Source organism: Neophocaena asiaeorientalis, unplaced genomic scaffold (genome assembly GCF_003031525.2).
Source record: "Neophocaena asiaeorientalis asiaeorientalis breed wild unplaced genomic scaffold, Neophocaena_asiaeorientalis_V1.1 scaffold206, whole genome shotgun sequence".
Lineage (NCBI taxonomy): Eukaryota > Metazoa > Chordata > Mammalia > Artiodactyla > Phocoenidae > Neophocaena > Neophocaena asiaeorientalis.
Window position 1 is genome coordinate 1,698,204 of NW_020174578.1, and position 7,212 is coordinate 1,705,415.

Here is a 7,212-nt window from a genome sequence, read left to right on the forward strand (position 1 = left end):
ATATATATATATATATATAAAATTCTATCTTCTTGGGTGTAGTTTTTCCTTCTTTTGGGGTTATTTCCTCCAGCTGAATTCTAAAGAATGTCATTATTGAGATAAGCATGGTGAAAGTTTTTATTGCCCTGAATGCATGTGGCCAAACTCCTTCCCAAAGTTTTTACTTTCCTTTTTTCTTTATCAACTTAGTATCCTTAGCAGAATATGAATTCACCACTTAATTCAATTGTCTTTCCGCTTTCTACTTGCCAGCTTTCCACAAAGCATCTGGCTAGAGGTTGGAACTCTCCTCTTGGCTGGTCTACCATGCTGCCTCATTTTGGAGGATCATGGTGCAGGGAAGTGGGTGGTCAGGGGAAAAGGGAGAAGTGCAGGTAATCCACAGACTTCCTGGGAAGGGTCACGGGTGTCTACTGCTGTGTGCTTCTGTGTCTCCAGATTTCTGTGGTTTTGTGTTTCTGAATCTGGATCTGTTTTATACTTACAGCCAACATGTGTGGAGTGTTTTGTACGTACTGCTCATTGTGCTAAATGCTTTACACAAATTAGGTAACTTAAAATATAATGTAATAAGGGGTAGTTATTATATCATTTTGTAGGTGAGGTCAGAGATTTGAGAAAAATACATAGCTAATCGAGGGTGGGTCAAGATTTGAACCCCCAGTCCCAGTCCAGAGCACTGGCTCTTAACCACTACGTCATCCAACTCTTAACACTTTTTTTTTTGGCTGCCTAATTTAACACAACACCTATGACATTCTAAGATCATTACCCTGGTCTTCCCTGGAGGAGTGGTTAGATGCCATTTCCCCCATTGTTTGTCAGTTTAAGAAAAGACTGATTTTCAGATAGCAAAAGAGAATATCAGAAGATAAAATAAGGTTATTGGCCTATAAAGCAAGATTAGGAAATTAAGATTGTAGGCTCTATCAGGATGCTCATCTTTTATGAGCTAATTAAGACTGATTATTAAAAGTAACATTTTAACTGAATAGCTCTTAGAAGCCTCATGTGCACGTGACTTCTTCTAACACAGTGTCGGTGGTAGAAACAATTTGGTCCACATCCACAATCTCATTTGATCCTTAATAACAATCGTGGGGTAAATCTGATTATCATTTTCATGTTACAGAGGAGGAAACCAGCTCAGAGAAAGCCCATGATTTGTTTAGTTAGAATCAAACTCAGAATCTTGATCTTTTAACTCTGTTGAGGGTTTTTTCTTCTGTGTTAGTTGCCTTACAGCTCCTCCAAATGTGTAGGAAAGGTGGTTAAATGATATAACAGGAAGTAAATCAGAAACATTGATATTTTGGGGACGGAAATGCTTTCAAAGAATCCTCAAGTATGTAAGGTTAAATATTACCCTCACCAGCTAGTTGTAACATTGTACAAAGCTCACTGGGAATGAACTGAGTGAACTATGGTGTTCAGTGCTGTCAGGTATTCAGCACTATGCCACAAAAAGCAACCCTGAAATTTAAGAAACTGAGTGTGGTTTTTGCCAAGTAACAAAAAGCATTTTTTTTATTAGAAAATTCTACAGATAGTGGCAACAGTGTCCCACATAACTGTGTCCCCATACATGAGAAAATAGGGCTGTATTGTGGTTAATCACATATTTTTTGGAGATGGCCAAACCAGGTTTCAAATCTCAGCTCTACCACTTAACTGTGTGACCTTGGGTAAGTACTTAACCTTTCTGGGCTTCAGTTTCTAATTTGTAAATTGGTGAAAATAAGCCCAAGCTTATCACCCCTTTCCCACCCCGCTGCTGCAGCCCGGCTATGACCCAGGAGCTACAGCCAAAGTCTGAGTGTAATGGCCACACCAGGGACCTACCAACAGGGCCACCATCCTGTCACAGGGACTGGATTTCACTGTGGAGCACTTGTTTGTAACTTACATTGTACATCGTCCTCTGCTAATCTCTAAAGTTATCTATGCAGGAAATGTAACACTTTTGATCTTGGTCTCCAGGATTTTCTGAGGTGAATAGAAAGATGACAGCCTGACACGCTGTATGAAAGAGTTAATGATTTAGTTTAGTTTAGTTTGGTTTTGCGGTACGGGGGGCCTCTCACTGTTGTGGCCTCTCCCGTTGTGGAGCACAGGCTCCGGACGCGCAGGCTCAGCGGCCATGGCTCACGGGCCCAGCCGCTCCGCGGCATATGGGATCTTCCTGGACCGGGGCACGAACCCGTGTCCCCTGCATCGGCAGGCGGACTCTCAACCACTGCGCCGCCAGGGAAGCCCAAGAGTTAATGATTAAACACAGTATCTGAGATAGTATCGATGTGTGAAAGTATCAATGTGTGGATATTAACAAATTTTTTTTTTTTTTTGCTGTATACGGGCCTCTCACTGTTGTGGCCTCTCCCGTTGCGGAGCACAGGCTCTGGACGCACAGGCCCAGCGGCCATGGCTCACGGGCCCAGCTGCTCCGCGGCACACGGGATCCTCCCGGACCGGGGCACGAACCCGTGTCCCCTGCATCGGCAGGCGGACTCTCAACCACTGCGCCACCAGGGAAGCCCATATTAACAAATTTTTTTAAACATAAACCTTAAAGATATAGATTACTAAAGATAATTATTTTAGTTAAAAAAATAATCTATACTCATAGTATACATTTCAAGTTAAAAAGGATTAGAGGGGCTTCTAATTTCATTATACTTTATTATATATCTATCCATCACTTTATCCATCAATATATCTTATTTTTTGATACATTTCAAAGTAGGCTGCAGACATCAGCACACTTCCACCTAGCTACTTCAGCATGCATAAAAGTAACAAGAATTAAATATTAGTTTACAGTTAACTTTTTTTTTTAAAGTAAAATTTGCATGCAGTGGATTGCACAGATTTTAACTGGACCATTCCATGAGTTTTGATAAAATTTACATTGGTGTAACCCAAACTCCAATCAAGATAGGAAACATTACTATCACCCAGAAAGTTCCATCATTCCCCTTCCCACTCAACCCCATAGGCAAAAAGATGTTCAACATTATTAGGGAAATGTAAATTAAAGTCACAATGAGATACCACTACACACCAATCAGAAAAGGTAAAATAAGAAATTGTAATAACACCAAATGCTGGTGAGGATGTGGAAAAATTGGATCACTCATGAATTGCTGGTGTGAAGGGAAAATGGTATGGCTACTCCGGAAAAGTAGAGCAGTTTCTTTACAACACTAAACATTCGCTTACCACGTGACTCAGCAATTGTACTCCTGGGCATTGACCCCAGAGAAATGAAAATTTATATGCACACACAAACCTGTACATGCATGTTCATAGCAGCTTTACCTGGGGTAGCCCCTGTGATATTGTGATTGATAAGATATATATATATTTATATACACATATTTGGATATTCAGATGACCAAAATATATTTCTCATATATATGTGGTTTTAGTCCACAGTTCCTGGCTCACAGCTTCCAAAAGCCTTGTAATTTCCTAAGCGTTGACAGTGATAAGTGTGTCTTTTGTGAATGAAGTGACTTTTAGAAGCACCTAAAGATCAGGGGCCTGGTTGCCAGGAGAACCAACCAAGTGATTAGAGGGTTGGAATTTTCAGTTCCCCTCCCTGATTTCTGGGGAGGAGAGAGGAGCTTGAGGTTAAATCAATTGCCATTGGCCAGAGATTTAGTCAATCATGACTATGTAATGAAGTCTCCATAAAAACCCCATTTTCGGAGAGCTTCCACAATGGGAAACCAGGATGCTTCCATGTGCCACCATGCTGGTCCCCAAGTTCCATGAGGACAAAAGCTCCTTTGTTCAGGACCTCACCCTATGTATCTCTTCATCTCCATGAGGACAGAAGCTCCTTTGTTCAGGACCTCGCCCTATGTATCTCTTCATCTGGGTTTTGAATCATATCCTTTAATATACTTTTATAATAAATCAGTAATCTAGTGAGTAAATGGGTTTTATTGAGTTCTGTGAGCCGTTCTAGCAAATTAATTAAACCCGAGAAGGGGGTCATGGGAACCTCTGGTTTATAACCAGTCTGTCAGAAGCGCAGGTGACGACCTGGACTTGCACCTGGAAGTGGAGGGTGGTCTTACACGTGGAATGTAATGCTATCTCCGGGTAGATAGTGTCGGAATTGAGTTGAATTCTCGAAAACCCTGCTGGCATCCGAAAATTGCTTGCTGGTGTGGGGAAGCCTACACACACACACACACACACACACACACACACACTGGAATTTGAAAATTTTCAGCCCCAAAGTGGAAACAACTTAAATGTCCTTCAACAGGTTAAACAAACTGGCACATCCATACCAAGGAACAGGACTCAGCAACAAAAAGAAAAAAGCTACAAACTACAGAGACATATAGTACCTTGGGTGGACCTCAGGGGGTTATGCTGAGTGAAAACAAGCCAATCTGATTCCATTCATACAGCCCTCGTAAAATGACAACTATGTGAACAGATCACGGTTGCCAAGGGTTAGGGAAGTGGGGAGGGAGGGAGGGAGGTGGCTATTGCTACAAAAAGGGCAGTATGAGGGATCCCTAAGCTGGAAGCATTCTGTGTCTAGACTGTGGTTGCGGTGACATGAGTCTACAGGTGATAAAATTATACGGAATTAAACACAGACACACAAATGTGTGCATATCAAACTGATGAAATCTGAATGAGGTGATGGATTGTATCAATGCCAATTTTCTGGTTGTGTTATTATACCAGACACGCAAGATGTCACCACTGGGGAAACTGGATGAAGGGTATATGGAATCTGTATTATGCCTGACATTTGTGTTTAAAAAAAAAGGGCATTTCTCAAAGCATACACAAAAAAGTGAAGAGTGGGAAAGGGAGAACTCTTCACTTTTCATTTCACACCTTGCTCTGTTTTTTGTTTTTGTTTTACCACATGCATGCAATACTTTGTTGTCTTTAATTACCACTTGTGTTTTGGTTCTGTAAAAAAATATCACTTTTGGGACTTCCCTGGTGGTCCAGTGGTAAAGAATCCCCCTTCCAATTCAGGGGATGTGGGTTTGATCCCTGGTCAGGGAACTAAGACCCTACCTGCCGTGGGAAAACTAAGACCACGCGCCACAACTACTGAGCTCACGTGCCTCAGCGAGAGAGCCTACGTGCTGCAAACTACAGAGCCCACGGCGCCCTGGAGGCTGCACGCCATAGCTAGAGAGAAGCCTGCACACCACAATTAGAGAGAAGCCCGTGAAGCTGGCGCACTGCAACAAAGACACACGCAGCCAAAAAAAAAATATATATATATATAATTTTAAAGAATTTTACCTAAAAAAGTTGTGTTTTAGAAGCATAACATTATTTGGTAAGCTTGGAATTTGAATTACAACACAAGGAAGTGGTTCAGTATTGAATTCTGAGATTGACATAATTGCAAATTTTATATTACAACTGTTGATCAGAAGGAGAGGAGAGGAAGCAACTAAGTATGAAACGGTTTAAATTATAGAAAAGAGCGTTCCTTAATTGAAATAAAATATAGCTGCATTTGGAGGTTTTTCCTTTTCTCGCTGTGATGGTTAGTTTTATGTGTCAAGTTGACTGTGCTAACGGATGCCCAAAGAGCTGATAAAACATAATTTCTGGGTGTGCCTGCGAGGGTGTTTCCAGAAGAGATTAGCATTTGAATCCATAGAAGAGGTGGTTCTCACCAATGTGGGTTTTCATCATCCAATCCATTGAGGGCCCGAATAGCACAAAAAGTCAGAAGGGAGAATTTGCTCTGTTTGAATGGAGACAGCCATCTTCTCCTTCCCTCGGACATTGGCTCTCCTGGTTCTCAGGCCTTTGAACTTGGACTGGAACTGACCCCAGCTTTCCTGGGCCTCCAGCTTGCAGATGGCAAATGATGGGACTCCTCAGCTTCCGTAGTCATGTGAACCAATACCTCACAATAAATCTTTCTATATATTTATAAACATCCTATTGATTCTTTTTGGGAGAACCCTAATATAATCATTTTTTATTCTATTTGGCATAAGTTCAGACATTAAAATCTAGATCACACGTGCTAAGGATTAGTCTAGAAATTGTCTCATTCCTTCAGTGAAGATTAAATTCTTCTATTGGATTAGAAAAATAGGACTTCCCTGGTGGCGCAGTGGTTAAGAATCCGCCTGCCAATGCAGGGAACACGGGTTTGAGCCCTGGTCCGGGAAGATCCCACATGCCACAGAGCAGCTGAGCCCGTGTGCCACAACTGCTGAGCCTGTGCTCTAAAGCCCATGAGCCACAACTACTGAGCCCACATGCCACAACTACTGAAGCCCACACACCTAGAGCCCGTGCTCAACAAGAGAAGCACGCGCACCGCAACGAAGAGCAACCCCTGTACGCCGCAATTAGAGAAAGCCCGCGTGCAGCAGTGAAGACCCAACGCAGCCAATAAATAAATGAATGAATGAATAAATAACTGTAAAAAAAAAAAAAAAAAGAGTACTACTCTTAAAAAAAAGAAAAAGAAAAATAGGATGCTAGAGCCTTTAAAGAAAGAGTGGCCAGGACTGGGAAATCTGCCTCTACAATAAGAGATTATACCACATTAGTCTGGGATGACAAAGAAGTCCAGACCCTATCGAAACGCAAGGCATTCTGATGATCATACAGTGGGCACAGAAAGAGCAGGGACTTTGGATTAATAACTGGGGGAGTGGGAAAGCTATTGGTTTGTGTGGGAGGGAACAGGGGTCATAATAGGCCGGGAGAAAGGCCTGAGTTTTCCTTGGGATCTGCTTTGTGGGTGAGGGGAAGGAACCATAAGGGGACGAGCAACGTCTTCAGGCCATGGCAGCTCCAGCCAGTCTCCTTGCCTGGCCTTGTCCTGGTTAGAGTAGCTGGACTCCGTCTACATATTTGGATGCAAGCTCAGTCAGGCTCTGGCTCCCTCCAGCCTTCATACCCCAGGGGCTTCTGGCCCCAGCCCTGTCTCAGGCACCACGGCTGGTCAGAAGACAGTGCCCAACTGGTTAGGGGCAAAATCCATCCGGCTTAGTTTTCTGTCTCTGACAGACTCAGGAAGCTTCTGTAGAAGAGAAAGAGGGACTGTTTCCTGCTCCCTCCACATAAGCTGCCCCAAGGTGGGCAGGGGGCTGGGAGCACACAGTGAGCTGCTCTTCTCAAACACCTAGAATGGCCAGGTGTGATCGCAGGAACAAGAACACAAACACCAGGGAAGACACAGACCCA